Below are 17,775 nucleotides of genomic sequence, written 5' to 3'. Positions count from 1 at the left end.
TCAATCAGATATTGAAAAAAGACTTAGAATCCCTAGTACTGCCTTTCAATTCGACTCTAGTACAGTACATTGATGACTTGCTGATTGCGTCCAGGACAAAAGATGACTGTAAATATGACACAATTGCCTTACTGAATCATTTGGGAAAGAACGGACATAAAGTGTCACCCAAGAAGCTGCAGCACTGCCAGAAAGAAGTGAAGTACTTAGGACATTTGATTGAGAGGGGGTCCAGGAGAATATCGAAGGAAAGAGTGACTGCTATTTTGCAAATGAACCCCCCGACAACAAAGAGAGATGTCAGGATGTTTTTGGGACTGGTGAGCTACTGTCGCCAGTGGATACCCAACTTCTCGATTATCTCAAAACCATTGATAAAGCTGACAGGCAAAGAGATTAAGGATGAACCATACACTATAACCCTATCAAAAGAAGAGCTTGAGTCATTCATGGAATTGAGAGAGTGCATGTGCAGGGCACCAGCTTTGGGTATGCCTGATTACACGAAACCTTTTCTACTGTTACCTTACCGGGTGGTTTGCGCGCAGTTGCAGCAGTTGGTCAAAGCCTCACGCAATGTGAAGGCATAGTGATGGGACATCCCTTGACAGTGAGGGTTCCACATTCAGTCGACATTTTGTTGACTCTAACTAAAACTCAGCACATGACAAATGCCCGACTTACCAGATATGAGACAATTATATTGGGGTCACCTAATGTTTCACTGAAACAATGTACTGTATTAAACCTGGCAACTCTGCTTCCTGTTGAAAGTACCAAGATTAATAATGAAGAAGAAGTGGAGCATGATCGTCTTGAGGTAACAGAACTATGTACCAAGCCCCGACCTGACATTCAAGATACGCAGTTAAATGAAAATGACTGCATTATGTTTGTTGACGGATCCTGTTTGAGAGACTCAGTTGGAATGCTGAAAGCTGGTTATGCTGTGTGTACCATAGCTGGTATCATTGAAGCTTCCTGGCTCGAGAGAGTGTTTTCCGCACAAGTGGCAGAATTAATTGCCCTTACTAAGGCATGCCACGCAGCTGAAATTCTGAGAGTCACTATCTATACTGACAGCAGATACGGATTCGGAATTGTACATGATTTTGGCCAATTGTGGTCACAGAGAGGTTTCATGACCTCTTGTGGTTCTCCTGTGAAAAATGGTGAACAAATTAAGGATTTGTTACATGCAATTCAGTTACCTCTTGAAATTGCTGTGGTGAAATGCAATGCTCATGTTAAGTCACAAGACTTTGTGTCCATGAGAAACGGCTATGCAGATCAAGTCGCAAGGTTTTGCGCATTGAACTGTATATCGTTCAAAGATCAGTGGGAATTGTTACCGCAAACAGAAAATGACACGTTTGAACCTTACATTAAGGGTGGTTGATACATTAGACGAGCTAAAGACACTACAGGGTCGTGCTAGTAAGTAGGAAAAACGCTCCTGGCATAGCATGCAATGTTCACAAACAGCTGATGACTTATGGGTCTCAGAGGAGGGGAAAATGGTTTTGACAAACAGTCTTCTGTCACAATTTGCGAGGCTCTACCATGGACAGGCACATCTTGGGAAAGATGCAATGATCAGGTCATTCAAGATTGACTGGTTTAACCCAAAATTCAGACATGCCGCAGAGGTTACCTGTCACAGGTGCATCATCTGTCAACAGATGAATGCCGGAAAAGGGACTGTGGTAACTTTGAGCCACATAGGGAGAGCTGGTAGTCCATTTAGCAAGATGCAAATGGATTTCATTGAGATGCCTGTTTGTGGAGGATTGAAATACGTGTTGGTGATTGTGTGTGTTTTCAGCCACTGGATTATAGCTTACCCCACACGTAGAAATGACAGTCTCACAGTTGCAAAGCTGCTGCTTAGGGAACTAATACCCAGGTTCAGGTTTCTGGTCTCTATAGAATCAGATAGGGGCAGACACTTCGACAATGAGGTGATCAAACTCTTGTGTGCTGCATTAGACATTGAACAGAAGCTGCATTGTAGCTACCGCCCTGAAGCATCAGGACTAGTAGAACCAATGAATGGTACCTTGAAGTCGAGAATGGCGAAGATGTGCGCAGCTACCAATATGAAATGGCTAGATGCATTGCCCTTAGTGCTGATGTCGATGAGGAACACCCCTGATAAGAAGACAGGACTATCACCCCACGAGATCCTTATGGGTAGAGCTATGAGGCTGCCCGCAGTACCTGCAAATGCTCTTGTAAATATCACAGATGATATGGTGTTGGACTACTGCAAAGGTTTGGCTGATGTGGTTCGCTCTTTTTCTCACCAGGTGGAAGCTAACACATTGCCACCGATCAGTGATCCAGGTCATACCCTGCAAGCCGGTGACTGGGTGGTTGTCAAGAAGCACGTGAGAAAATCGTGTTTGGGGCCATATCAAGTAATATTGACAACAACCACTGCTGTGAAATGTGCAGGCGTTCCAAACTGGATACATGGCAGTCACACAAAGAAGGTAACATGTCCAACTGATGAGGAACTTGAAGTTTCTGACTCAACAGTTCCAGAGAGGGAAGTCTCAGGGCCTGAAAATAGCCAAGAGAGAACTGAGACTGCAGGAGAGCCCGCTGAGAACAGCCTTGTCCCTCAAACAGTAAACGAGTTTGAAAGAGGTGACAGTGTGCTTATCTCAGTAGAGGCAGCAGGAGAACTAAATCAAGGAGAGGTTCTCCCAGAAGCAGACGGATACGGGTTAGAGCTTGAACCCGTTACAGATCCAGAAGAAGAAGGGGAAATAGTAGAAAGAGATCAAAGTACACCAGCATCCCCTGAGCCAGTTGCAGGTCCATCAAGAGAAAACACCATAGTACAAGAGGAGGGTGCTGTTCAGCGTCCTGAAAGAACAAGCAGGAAAAATACGCATAAGGGAGATAACTGGCCAGAGAAGCAGGCTGCAAAAGAAAAGGTCGTACCAGGTGAAACAATAACAGAGGAAACCGATACCACAAGAACAGAAGATCTGAGTGAAGGAGAATTTCAAGGCGAACGCCAATTGAAAAGAAAAAGAATCTCAAATAGAAGGTACGCAGGTCCAGAATGGGCATATGCAACAACATCTGAATGGCAACAAGAATTCTTAGCATTCTGTTTTGATCGAGAAGTACCAGGCCAGTACTACAGTACCTGAAAGCAATCAGGGAAAGAGACTGTGTTGGAACAAAAATATTGAAATTGGAAGGTTGAGAAAGAGACTTATAAATTACCGGATGCGACACTGATAACATGAATTGACTTTGAAAACCTGATTATGACAAGCTGCTAACCTGAATTGACAAAAGGGTTCTGGAGTAAGTGAAACGCTGTAAATACATGCAGAGAGAAAGTGACTTTTGCATAAAAAAAAAAAAAAAAAAAAAAAAGGAGAGTTTATATCATCCTCAAGTTGATTGTTGTTCTGTTATCTGTTTCTTTATAGACATGGCTTATAATAGAGGTAGTAACAAAAAGGGTAAGGTGTGTGGTTGGTTGAGTCTTATATTAGGTATTGTGAGTGCGATAATAATTGTAGGTGTGATTGTGGGAATGCCGTGGTTGGATAAGAAAGTGACTAACAACGCTTGAAAACCTGAGACTACAACACTAACACTGTGGGAAAAATTTGAGCAGGATGCAAAACACTTGCATGAGGGAACTAACTCAAAGGGGGAATTTTCCACTAATGTTTTCTATCGCTTGCTGAATGAGTACGTTGAGACAATGGATGCGAAAAACTGTTATGTGCGTACCAAGATTCCTTCATCAGTGCAGGGGGGGGTCACTTACCATAGTCTTCCTCTGACTTATGGGATAAGTTGTAGCTTACTATTAACAAGATTCTATAATCAAGAGCATGTACAATATTTTTATTCAAATTTGGATGTAGTGTTTTCTTTTGTGCCAGTGATTGAGTTCCTGAACAAATTAGCAAAGGAGCATAGTATAACATGAGTTAGGGGTTTCTTTGAACCAACGCTTACATTTGGGACAGCTTATGCACACCGCAATAATCTGACTTTCTTATTGACACCTGTAGAGAAAAGCTTTTTAGATCACACTGATGATAGACGCAAAGCATTGAAGGAAAGTTTAGAAAAAGGGTTAGAGAAACGCACATATGCAAATGATTATGCTTACACTGCAATAAAGACGCAAGGCAAACTAGCTATAGATGCATTACATGTAGGATGGCTTTGTATATACAGGCCAAAATCTGAGCAGGACACTTTATTTGTGGGAACGAGTGAATGCAGGCATGTGTTTTTGTTTCAGAGTAAATGGACATTCATGTTAAATGGACAGGATCCAGCGATCCCTTGGATCTATTATATCTGTGGACTTAATGCTTATTACCGTCTCCCTAAGGGGTGGTATGGGACATGTTATTTGGGAATAGTTTTCCCAAAGATTTACCAGATTGATGACTTAAAACAAATACCTAAAACGTCTGAATTACAACATGCTAGACAAAAACGAGAAACATCGGCTGCTGTCGTTGGTGACATATTTGGAGCCATAATTTCTTCAGTAGGGGTTATTTTAAACTCCATAAAGATTCAAAAGTTGTCTACTATTGTGGATAACATGCTGACAAATTTTACAGGGGCTATACTCCTGGTGGATACTGAACTTGCTGCGGAAAGAGCTATGACTCTTCAAAATCGGCTTGCTTTAGACATTCTTTTAGCAAAAAGTGGCGGAGTCTGCAAGATGCTCAACGAGCGTCATTATTGTTCATATATACACCAGATAATAGTAAAAAAAGTTGAGGTATGCTTACTAACCTAACTAAAGATAGTACAGATTTGAAGGAACCTGGAGTGTGGGAGAAATTAGGAAAAGGAATTGCCAGAGTAGGGAGCTGGTTTACCAACATTTGGAATGGGGTACTTGCAAAAAGTTTAGGGGGTCTATTAATCGTTCTGGCCAGTCTATTAGGATTATGGGGAGCATGCAAAATTTATGATAAAATTAAAAGAAATTGGACAAAGAGAAACAAGAGAAATGAGGAAAGTGAAAGGGAGAAAATGTTTAATGAAATTTGGGAGAGTTCAGATAAGGGACAAGATGTTGAAATGAGCATTGTGCGTAAAGTGAAAAATTAAAGTGAAAGGTCAAAGGAAAAGGCTTGTGTGATGACTAACGTAATCAGAGGAGGGACTGAGAGAGCGTAGCTTATATAATCTATATTAAAATGAAATATTCATGAATCAAAGTGTGATAATGCTGCATAGAAACTATAATGATAGTAATTTTGCTTAGACGTGCACTTGAATGGTGACCACGGGGAGTGGCCACCAATGTATATGTAGACTAATAATAATGACCAAAATGTTTATATTATGTTTAAATGAGTTTATACTAATGATTGCGTTATTGAATCCGTACTGAAATCCTCATAGGCCTTAAGTTAGCATGAGCTGAAGCTTAGCTGCCTTGGCTCTCATATTAAATGCATTTTTCTATTTTTCAGTATGCTGACTCACAAGGGGACATGACCCTGCGTGTTTTTTTTTTCTTCAAATTAGAAGACGAATGTAACCATGTTAGATCCATTCTCACAGTTTTCTCTCGTTTGCAGAATAAATGTTAAAAGTAAATTGAAACAGTGTAGATTAATGTTATGTACAAGGTCATTCAAACCGGTGAAGACAATGGAACTGCTGACCAAAAGATGTGCAAAGAATTACAGAAGGATGAAATCATACCGGACGTGCCACCTCTGAAGACGTCAATTATGAAGACCAATCAAAGACTTGTAAAACAATATGGGGTGAAGAGTTGGATTACCTAATGTATTTTCTGATAGGCTAAAGATAGTGGGGTATAACAGATGACCAATAAAATTTTGGGGGAATGTACAATGGAAAAGGGATAAAAACCCATGTCACGGGGAGTTATTAGGAGGTGGGTTAGGGAATGCTATTGATTTTATCCAGAAACTTTGTCACCCTGTTTGGTGACTTGTTGGTTTACTTAAAACCATCCTCACCCTTAGAATTGTCTATTTTACACTTTACCTCCTTATGAGGAAAGAGACCTTTTTGCTCCGGAACTGAATCCTAACTGATGCCGATTTGACTGATGTCCTTAGGACGAAGACTGATCCTGTGCGCTGACCTAAACTTTGGAGGGTAATTATGACAATACAATTGTGATTTGTCTGTTTGCTTTTACTTTCTAGGTACCAACTGCTTACTTTTGACAGAGACCTTAGATAGATGTTTTCCAAAATAGTGTTCTAAATTGTTTTGCATGAAGCCCAACATGCGAATGCTAATCAGAGGTTAGAACAGGTGTTCACCAAAACTGATGCAAATAGACAAACGACTGAGATTATGCTTTGTTGAACTGACACGTTATTGACACTCTGCTAAACTTGATCTATGTTCACGCCGTGTTATGTTCTGATGTTTGTGATTCTCGCTTTAATGAAATCTTGCCAAAGTTGCCATATCGTGACTATGCTATTATGTTTCTTGGCTTTGAGATTGACATATCTGATATTAGAATTGTAAACAATAGGGAATAAAACTCACAAAAGTCTACTAAACAAGGTGTGCTTATTCATGGCTGAAAGGTCATGGTAGTGTCTTTGAATTGATTAATGACTTTGACTAAAGTGAAATGCATTGTCATGATAAATATTGATGACATTATTGGTTAATTGATTGATATATTGATTAGCTATCTCGTCCTAAGGTGTCTCTCAACTGGGTCAAAAGATTCATTGGCCTAAAACGAGTCCTGATGTGTAATAAATTATCATAAAGGGACGTGTTAACAGTTGCATCATTATTGATGTCTTGGGTACTTAGTGGAATTCACTCTCATTATGACTATGTGCTTGCTTTAGTACAAACAACCATAAATACATTCCCCAGGTACCCCAGGAAACCATAATTGACTCCAAAAAAATAAGGAAATGCCCAAAATGTAGAATTGTGAGATTAATTATTAAACATTTAACTTCACACGCTTTTAATATTAAACCTTTGAACAGCCACTTTAGTCCATGCGTACTCCACAACTGCAGGATCATTGTGGATTAATTTTCTTATGGTGCCCTCACAGGACGCAAAAGGATAATTCTTGGATGCAGTTCTTCTGTGCTTCTGGGTTTCAGTTAAAAGCAAATGCAGGATGATTCTCACTATCAACAGGAGAAGAAAAATAGCAAATAGGTTAAGACCCAGGAAGAGACCTTTGATCAAATTATTGATTTTTCATTTCCTACCCTTTCCGTGAACATTACTTTAAGGATGATCTCCATGAATTCAAGAGACTCCAATGTCAAACGAAGTAGGGCCCATATTTATTCTTTTTGATGCAAAACTGCGCAAATGCAGTTTTGTGTCAAAAAGTATAGCGCAGGCTTGCGTCATTCCAGAGTGCCAGCCAGGCACCATGTTTATGGAATGCCGCAAGCCGGCTCAAAGGGTCTGCTAGCGTACAAAAGAATGACGCTAGCAGGGTGGGGTGGCGGTATGGCGGTATGGGAGAAGGGGATTTTGCACCAAAAAAATTATGTTAGGCTAGTTAGAGCCCAGAAAATGCCTCTAACCAGCCTAACGTCATTTTCTGATGCACAACCATCCATATCACATGACTCCTGGGCATTGCCATTGCACCCTGTGACATGCAGGGTGTCCCAAGTGAGGCCCCGATGGCACTTTAATTTAAAAAATAAAGTACTTACCTATACACACCCTACTTACCTGGGATGGGGTCCCTCATCCTCCGGTGTCCCTCTGGTGTGGGTGTTCCTGGGACTTTAGAAGGGCACCTGTGGACCCATTCCATGGCGTTCAACCATGGAATGGTTCCACAGGTCCCCTAACACCTGGTCTGACCCAGGCGTTTAATAATGGTGCAAAGCAAGCTTTGCACCATTATTGAGCCCTTCCTCCCACCCGTGCATCATTTTAGCAAAGGGGGATACATATGGGGCTATGGGGTTAGCATCATTTTTTAGATGGGAACGCCTACCTTGCATGTCATTTACGCAAGGTAGATGCACGAAATGGTGCTAACTCCAATATTTTGACACTAGACGTATCTAGCTTCAAAATATAAGTATAGAGTTAAGTTTGCACCGAATTTGCATACAAAAAATTGCCCAAATTTGGCACAAATGGAGTATAACTATGCCCCCAAGTTTGTTTGTGTATCTATCGTTACATCATCTTCCCCGTTATAAACAAACATGAAAAGCAATATTCACTGCATGTAAAAGTCTCTATATCTCACAGGCATGGAACCAGTGCAGTAAGTCCTAACATTTCCAGTGAGTCCAATTGGCCAGCACCCTCAGGTGCAGATGCATCAGTATCTCCAGGGATCCTGAGTCCAAAATGTTCTTTCTTGTTACCTGTGACTCTTGGCTCAGAGAAGTTTGATTCTGTAGCCATCCCAGGAGCATTAGAAGAGAGGGAGAAAATTGAGTAGCACTCGCAGAAGAGATATTCTGTTCTAGCACATAGTAATCATCATGTTGTGGACCTCTTTCACATTCAATTATACCTTTGTGTGTGCAGATTTTGAAGCTTGCCCTGGTGCTAGTCTCACAAGGGCCCCTTTGCTCCACTAACCTTCTTAGTACGCAGAACTGAACCTTAAGCTAATTTGATTATTTGTACAGGTTCAGAAAAAATTGATTGACCTTTTTGACTTTAGTTGGACTTTTGATCAATACCCAATCATCCATCTTGAAATCAATATTTTTTATACCATGCATTTTGTCAATGTGAATTTTATGTGCTAGTTGGGCCAAGCCCACCCTCTCCCTCACCATTTCAGGAATTTTACATTGACAATCTATCCCTTTTGGCATACGGGACTCTGTACACCAGGGATAATCATTAAACCCAACTTTGTTAGGTCCTGCCATCCCACAATATGTCTCTCTTTTTCAGCCACATATATCTTGGTTCATGTCTGCCTGCCCAAATATTTTAGGTCATCCATAAAGAAACCAGTCATGTTAATGTCCTGATCACCATAAGCCTTAGGAGACACATCAGGAGCACTTAAAGGTTTGGAATTAGCCCAATTTTGAGTAAAGAATGTATTTGATATAATTGCAATGAGTGCACCTGAGTTTGCCATCCTGTTGACTTGCATGGATATCTGTTCAATACATGCTTTTATGACTATGAAAGTTAGTTGTAGCACTAACAGTCACCTTTTTCATGTTAGAGCCCTAGTGTGTGGCTCTGTGTCTGAAAGTAAGCCACACATGTAATTAGGTTCTGTTTTTATTTACATAGCTTCACACAATGCATACATTTAGATGAGCTGATGGATCACAGTAAATTATCACATTACATGTGAATATGAAGACACATTTAATGTGCAAGTTTATTTTCCAATGCAGTACAATGTCCAGTTCACTGACCCCATGAGAGATCCTGAGCCATTTGATGTACATTCAGAGTCCAAGGGTGAGGGACATGTCATGAGACATGGGTAGGAGAAGTGTGCATTAGTGTGCATTAGTGAGGAGGTGTCCAAATTGACAATAGGTAGGAACTGAGACAATGTCCTTAGCAGATACGTCAACAGTGGTTGAGTGAAGAGGGCACATTATCAGCTGTCACAACACTGGCAAGATCCTAATCACAGAACTGAGGAGATACTGTCCATGTGGCACAGACTAGTGCTACCGGGTAGTTTTACGTGTGAATGTAGTTCCTTCCACATCTTCATCCTCTGATGTGTGTGGTGTCTCCTGTTCCATGGGTGGTGCTGTTGTTGAAGTTGAGGGAGCTACACACACATCAGGGGATAAAGATGTGGAATCAAAGGTCCCAGCAGCTGCCATTTGTGGGAACACATAAGGCATCACTGCAGCAAGGTGATACTGCTGTTCTTTCCTCACCACAGCTACATCCCGGTGGTAGGCAGCCATTTTTTTTTGTATCACCCACAGCCTGTTATCCATCATGCTGCTGCCACTTTAGGAGGGCAACTGTTGAATCCTCTGCCTCATGACAGCAGCTATGTCAGCCAGGGACTGCTTGAGTCCACGTAGTAGGGAGTGGGTGCCTCTGATGGCAGCGGAGTTGTCCTTATTTGAACTGAGTCACCTCTGAATTCCCTTTAGGCTGCCTGCCATGGTCTCCATCCCCACCTACACATGTTTGGCCATCTCCCGCTGGACTCCTACCACTGTCCTTTGAAAGGTGATGTCTGGGTCCCCAGAGTGTAGGGCTGTGTCAGGACTGGTTGCTGCTGTGTGGTGGTAGTTGGCTGGTTCATTTGAACACCCCTCAACGCTGTGTGTCCTACCTGCAAATTAAGGTGGTGTCTGGAAGGAACCTAAGACATTCTGGAAAGTCTTTTCATTGATGGCCAATTGCTGGTCATCCATGTTTTCTGTAAAATTCAGGACAGGCAGGTCGATAGGAGGTAAGGCATCATCCTTTGCAATGGGATAGTGAAATGTCAATCTAGGACTGTAGTGGCTGTTGACATGGCTCATCATTTACTTGCTACATGTGGGTCAGAGACATGCTACATACCCCAGGTTGTAGTTGTTTATTATGTGTTGCATTGTGCATCACACATGGGGCAAACTTTCAAAGTATTTTGTGCATTGATCCCTATTTTCAACTAATTCCTCATGTTATTTCCTGTTAACATGGGAATTGCAGTTTTTTTAAAGTGCTTGTGCTGACCGAACAAAATGCGTTAAAACAACATGGTGTGAGGATAAAATGCACTGAGTGTACATTCTTAGAAGCCTATAATTCCTTACCTAATTTGTGCACATTCAATGCATATGTTCCACATAGCTATCAATATATACTATGATATTTGAGTCCTTCTGGTGCATATGCAGTGAGCAATACCCACTGGACCCTGTAGTTCTTCAAATGTTCACATTTATTTTGTTAATGTTTTTCATTCTTATTGCTTTTCAATTGGGCTAATCTGAATAGTTTCTAATAGGGCTTCTGATAATTGCTATTATTTCCATATCCATACTCATTTCATGGATATCTATTATTTAGTTTTAAACATTGTCCAAGATTCTTTTTGCCCCCTAGTTGGATAATTTTAACAGTTTCTGATGGTTACCTCAATGCTTTTTTATTTTTGATTAAACCAACTGAATCTGTGCCCCATTTATTCAAATACCACATTACTGTTTCCTCTTTATTTCTTATTGCTTATCTGCTCTTTTGTGAGCTGACATCTTATTTGTCAAATTATTTTTACTCTATTCCAAATTTCATTTTCAAAGTTTCTCTTCAAAAAATTACATGTGTGAATAAAGTGGAGGTGCCAAAGCGAAGAAAGTGTCAGTGCTATAAAATGAGGTAAACTTCTTTTGGATATTCCCATTTGGGGTTATACATTTTCAACCAAATTTTTGATACACCTCTGTTGAAATAATTTCCTTGAATAATCTCTTCACAATTCTGTTGTTGTTGATGCATTCCAACACATTCAGTTCTTATCACATTCTAAGTAGGTTTCAAATCCTGTATTTCAGAAATTCCCATTCCAAATTACTTCATTTCTATTTGCTATTTCACCAAATTGCACCCCACAGCGATTCATTTATTTTTCCTTTACCATTCATGGTTTTTACTGATTAGTCTCCCTTTCTTTTTCTTAACTGAGTATTCATGCAATTGTTTTTCATTGATGGACGTGTAGTGTAGCCATTTTAAATATAGCTCCATGCACGTTAGTTTAACATACTAGGCCACTGTGCACTTTGCCCTAGATATATTTTATTCAGCTTCGCACTGTTATTTTACAATAACCAGTCTTTACGGTCTTGTTTTAATTTCTTCTATCACACTGTTTAGCTTAGCCCAGCACTGTGTTCTCAAATAATGCATTCTTGATCACCCTGTGCTTCAGTCAAAGCTACAGTCTGGTACATTGCCGTAGAAAATACACATCCTTACGTAGGGACAATTTCTTAGAATATCTGCGTGTTAGTTATAAAAACACTTTCTAGTCCTAGTACACGTCAAGAGGGAGATTCCAGCCAGGGACCCACAACTGTATGGTGAATGCCCCGTTGTGGATGCTGATGCAGATTACAGGCCTTTGCTCAGGTATGAGGGTCAATGTCCTCCAGGGGGAACCTGAAAGGCAGGCTTAGAGCTTAAGATGCTGTGGTCAAAAATATAACCTATAGAGAGAATAACCTAGCGGCACTATGATAGCTTTATTCTTGTGCTTCACTCTCATCGTCACTATTTTAATATTACTGTGTTGTATAGTTCTGGTTATTGCAGCTCACGCTTTGCAATCTAAAATGCAGTTGTTTTTATTAAACCCATCTATAAAACTTATACTGCCTTTTGTCATTTATATATGAGACCGTATTATGTATGAGAGAACCGGTTGTGACCTGAGTGACCACGACTTCCCTGAGAAGTACTAAGATGTCATGCGCTCGGCTGCCCAATTGTCTCTACCATTTGGGAGAGATGAGGCACTGCTAGTTAGCCGGAGCAAAACCCAGATTTGGAGTGACAAGTGTCATCTACCGTGGGCTAGACTCAGTCCCCCACATTGTGTACGATCTTGTTGCTCAAAATCCAGTAGTCTCATTAGGATAATGAGAGCCTACACGACAGACGTATAGCTCCTCATCCTGGTTGAGCCTATGTGGTGTTAGCGTGCGTAATGATATAAAATATAAAGGGATTATTTTTGTTGCAGGTTTCGTCCTCCTCCTTTGGTTTGTTCTACTCTGTCTGTTGCATAAAAGTTCAGTTTACATCAATCACTCTGATGTTGATACTCCATATGTTGGGCCACCACATTGCTTCTTTATTTATTTTTTGAGGCCTGTACATGTCCCAGGATTCGTTTTTTACATTTGCATATAGTCAATTTACTGCAAGTGCATTCAATCACATTGACCACATATTAACTTTTACATGTGATGTTTTGTCTGATTTTTAATTTTTGTTTTTTTGCTATGATGAATTCCTGTTTTCAATTGCAATTGCACACACTTTGCACTGTTTGCACTTCCAAAAACATGGACATTTTAAGCAAGTTTTTTTTTTTGTTATGAAGTGATTGTGTTCTAGTTTGCCTTTGAAATGTTTGGCTATTCTATAAGTTATACAGGGATGACTGTTCATTATGTTGGAAACTGAAGGATCCAGCTGCAGTAAATCCGAATGTTTTCTCAAAATGTGGCCTAATTGTTTTGCTTCCACTGAATAAGTTGTGATTAGTCGTGTGGAGCCTGTGTCCTTTTTGTTCTTTTTCTCACTTAGAATCTGTGTTCTATTCATTTGTTTTATTCTGGTCAGTCCTGTGTTTATTGCATGTCTCAGCTATTTTCTTGATTCAAATCTCTTGAGGGTCTCCATATTTTGTTTTTCCATTTCATCTTCTTGAGAACAATTCCTTCTAATCCTCATAAACTCCTCAAAAGGGATGCTCTATTTTAGACTCTTGGGCCCAGATTTAAGCGGGCCTAATGTCTTGTTGGCCACATTTGCATAATTTGTTTTACGCTAATGTGGCCAACGAGGCAAAAATCGCCTCATCAGATTTACAAAGTGTTGCAATGCATGAATTGTGCCACTTTGTAACCCCTTGCGCCACATTATGCCTGAGGCAAGCATAATGTATGCAAGGGGGCATTCCCCCATTAAGGGGGCTAAAAAAATGGTGCAAAGAAACCTAAAAACTTTGCACCATTTGTTGTGGCATTTTTAATGTCTGCACAGATCAGGCATTAAAAGGAGGCACACCATTATATATAATGGGACTCAATGTGCTTTGCAGGAGTAGCATCAACATTTTTTACAAAAATATTGATGCTTGTTCCCTAACTACTGCCATGTTGCGCCGTATCTTAAATATGGAGCACACATGGTGGTGTTAGGGGGGCATTAAGGGGTGCAAGAAAAGTGGATACAGCCCCACTTTTCTTAAATCAGGCCCTTAGATTATAGTTAGGCTCAGATTGTACACACACAAAACCATAGAAATTCATCAGTTATAGTTAGCTTAGCTAACTTTAACTTACTTCCTCATAATGCACTGCTTATGACCTTGCATATTACATTACTTATGAGCCTAACTAAAATGTCCCTGTAACCTTTGATTTTTTTCAGTGCAGCCCTTTCTGTAATACAGATAGTGCTGTCACTCATGTAGCGCCAGCACTATCACCAGCCAGAGGGTGTGCCCTTTGCCTCTGCGCCCATGAGATATTATAGACACAGAGGATAAGAAGTTGTCAGTGTGCCCCCTGATGGCAGCCACCTGGAGGAGGGGGGGAGGGTCTTGTGGACCCCACAGACATTCCCTTTCAGGCGAGTGCAGTCACTCACTGCACCCGCCTGCAAAGGGGATGTCTAATCGGTGCCGTCTGCACTGCAATTGCCGTCTGCACAGTGAAACACGGAGTGTTTCTGTTTTTTACTTGAATGCTGTGCCCTATGGCAGTGCAAGTTCACAGCTGCTGTGGGAGCAGCGCATTCAATATAATATAGCACGTTCCTTGTTTGCGCTGGGTGCACCTTTTCAAAGGTGTGCTCAGCGCAAACAAAGAAAACGGGCCTCATTCTGTAATATGGCTCCAGGTGATTCCATGCACAGTGCAAAAAAAGAAGATAGAAAATGGGCAATGATGGTGGGTGGCAGTAGACGACGTGTGGACATACTTTTTAAGGTGCTAATTGAATATCTAGCTGTTGCGTTATTAGCACTTGGTAAACAATGGGTCATTATAGCAACACTCTATCGCAGTCCATTTCTGTGCTATTGAGTAGAAAGTTATAATAAACTTGCCTGCTGTAAGATATTATTTTTCAAAGATGTCTCTTTTGGGATATGATTTCTATAGTTCCATTTAAGCTCTTGTAATAGGACAATGAACCTGAAATTAAACCCTCAAGATACCACAGAACCCAAGGAGGTATTATTGATCAAATTACACAATACTCATTATATGTTTGTGTTTTATGAGTATGTTGTCTTATTTTTTTGTAGGCATCGCATTGGTTTGTATTTCATAATGTATTTCATAATTTATGAATGTTGAAAAGTAATATCACACCCCCGAATTATACCTCCCCAGTCAAGGCAGTAAGGTATATCTTGGGAATTTCTACTGTATGTGAAAAACAAAGTAGCCAAGATTTGAGGGAATTGGATGAAACAAATTGTTTAAATTGTTACAGACTTTTTAAATGCAGTAAATGCCTCAAATGTTCTGTTATGGGCACTTGATTTCCCTTCTTCTATAGCCCATTTGTTTGTAAATAAAGTAGCGTATGTGTATGAGTTTCAACAAATCCAGCAGAAACAAAAGTATTGAGATATATATTTTTACATGTCTCTTTTGTTTCTATGACAAATCGAGCATGTGTATCTGCGTTAGATTTGTGTATTAATGAGAAACAAGCTGTAATACATGAGTCTGTATATGAACATAATGGGCCCAATTCACAAAGGTAAACTTAGACATTCGTCAAACTCCCGATAGGGTGGTTGCCAGCGTGCTGGCTACCTCCCTGCCGACCTTTTAAGACTTTCCAAACCAAGGTTTCCAGTGGTCAGCTTATTGGGAAAGTGGCAGCAGCATTGTCACTGGATCGTAATCAAGCCAGTGGCAATGCTGCCGCTTACAGGGGGCACCAGCACCCTCATAATGCACACGGTCTGGGGTGCTGGGCAGGGGTACAGGCATGGGCAGTGCAGGGGCCCCCCTGCACCTGTTCTCTTCCAGCCTTTTCATAGTGGTAAAACCGTTATGAAAAAGCTGTCAGAGAACCAAGTTGTAATCAGCAGGGTGGCACTGAGCTCAGTGCCGCTCTGGCTGATTCCAACCTGCACCACAGTCAGCCTGTCAGAATCTCCAATCCCGGCAGAGACAGTGGTAGGTTGGCAGGGCTGCCAACCAACCTTGTAATGTGGCGGTTGGACCGTCACAACCACGACTCGTAATTAGGTCCTTAGACCTAACATCTAAGTTTGCAACTCTGGGAATTCACAAGTGGCATTTATGAGTAGTATCTTGTCGTCCGCACTCAGGGCGGATCTCTTCCCTGAGTGCAGATGTAAAGATATTTCATCTAAATGAATTCACAGACCCACCCTACACACTGGGTGCTGACGTGTTCTGCAGTCACCGAACCATTTTCACCTTATAAAATCTATGCCTCAAGATAACATGGAAACTGGGGTTGCCTTGATATATTTTCAGTTCTTTGTTTCACTTTTACTGTTAATATATCAGGTAGACACAGTGTGTGGTTATTTAGGCAAAGGATTACGCTGTATTGACAATGTGAGACACATGTTTTGCAGTTATGAAACTTCCTAAATTCCTGGAGGACACAGAAATCATTTTGGTGTATCTCTCTTAACTCCCCCAAGGCCAGCCAAGCTATGCCTTGCAGCTTCCCATTCCTTGAGCACAATACTGGCGCCGCTTGCTGGCACATGCATCGTGAGACCTTAGCATGTTTTGCTGACACCTTTCATTTGGTTTCAGAATACCAAAATTTCTGATTTGTCTTCATGCAGAATGTTACTTACAATCATATATATTTATTTATATATTTATATATACTCTCTTTAGAGTCTTTTATATATATATATATATATATATATAAAATTCAGTTGCATAGTACCTATAAAAATACAATATTGGCTGATGCAGTCCTCATACTTGTGGTAGTTACGCCCGCGGGCGCTGCAGTCTTGTTTGAGTGGGAAGTGCTGGGCAGCGACTGCGCCTCCCTCTGTTCTCAGTCTGGGGCTGTTGCTCCCTGCACGGGGCCAGAGGGGCCAGGGCTGCAGGTATCCTACTGATGCCCTGTATACTCCCCTGGCAGGATGGCACAGTGCCCCCTCAGTGTACCCGCTGCTGCACTGCCATGCTGAACCGCACCAGGTTGCCGATGTTCATGCAGGGGCTGATCCCTGCACTGAGATGCATGGCTGGGAGGCTAGAGTAGTTGCAGCTGTAGTTGTAGTTGTCCTGGGGGTGTTGCTGTAGCTGTAGGAGTAGGGGCTGAGCCACACTTGTAGGATGTGGTGTAGCTCTGAGAACCCTCAAGACAGGGCTTGCAATCCCACAAATTCATTGGCACAGTCATCCTCTGGGGAAGGGTAGGTGGTGGTGGCCCCCCCAGCTTCAGAGGCTTGTCCCCCCACTAGAATTTGCAGCGCCACTTCTGGAAGCAGATCTATTCATGTGTAGAGGTGAGCTTGCTGGCCAAGTGCTCCCTCTCCGAGGCGTCAGGTTGCGCTGCTGCTTCGAACTAGCACTCCACCTCGATGACTGTGCCTGGGAGAAGAGCACGTGGGGGTTCTGCTGGCTGTACTGCTTCAGTCTGTCGAGCTCTTAAAGGCCAGAGCTCTTCGCCCTCAGAAGACTTCTTCAGGAAGCAAAGCTCTGTGGGAAAAGCAACACAAGACAGTTAGCAATACACACAGACTGGCACAAAAAGTGCACCTATGAACACACACTACAGCACATCTTCCCCGAGCATCACTTCACCATGCAGGACCTGTCCACGCCTGCCTGAGACCTGATCCCCACCTGCTTATGTGGGAAGCACTCACCCTGCTACAAGTAGTCCAAACAAACCCTCACCGGGCAATCTACCTGAAACCTAACCAGGCCCTCTTCCCAAGGTGACATCTTACTAAGAACATTGTAGATGAGTTCTCACACAATTGAGGACAATGGACACTCTATCCCAGCCTTCAGGGGGCTAAGGAGATTGTAGATGAGCCCTCACTTGGTTAGG

At 41.6% G+C, this 17,775-nt stretch overlaps 1 pseudogene; it reads right to left on the bottom strand.

Annotated features, from left to right (window-relative positions):
• Positions 1-16,697: 16,697 nt before the first annotated feature.
• Positions 16,698-17,775, bottom strand: part of LOC138283299 (homeobox protein Nkx-2.5-like) — a 28,698-nt pseudogene continuing 27,620 nt past the window's right edge.

This window comes from Pleurodeles waltl, chromosome 3_1 (assembly GCF_031143425.1).
Source record: "Pleurodeles waltl isolate 20211129_DDA chromosome 3_1, aPleWal1.hap1.20221129, whole genome shotgun sequence".
In the NCBI taxonomy this organism is placed as follows: domain Eukaryota; kingdom Metazoa; phylum Chordata; class Amphibia; order Caudata; family Salamandridae; genus Pleurodeles; species Pleurodeles waltl.
Note: the sequence above shows the minus strand (reverse complement) of the source record. Positions and strands in the feature narration are given on the sequence as shown.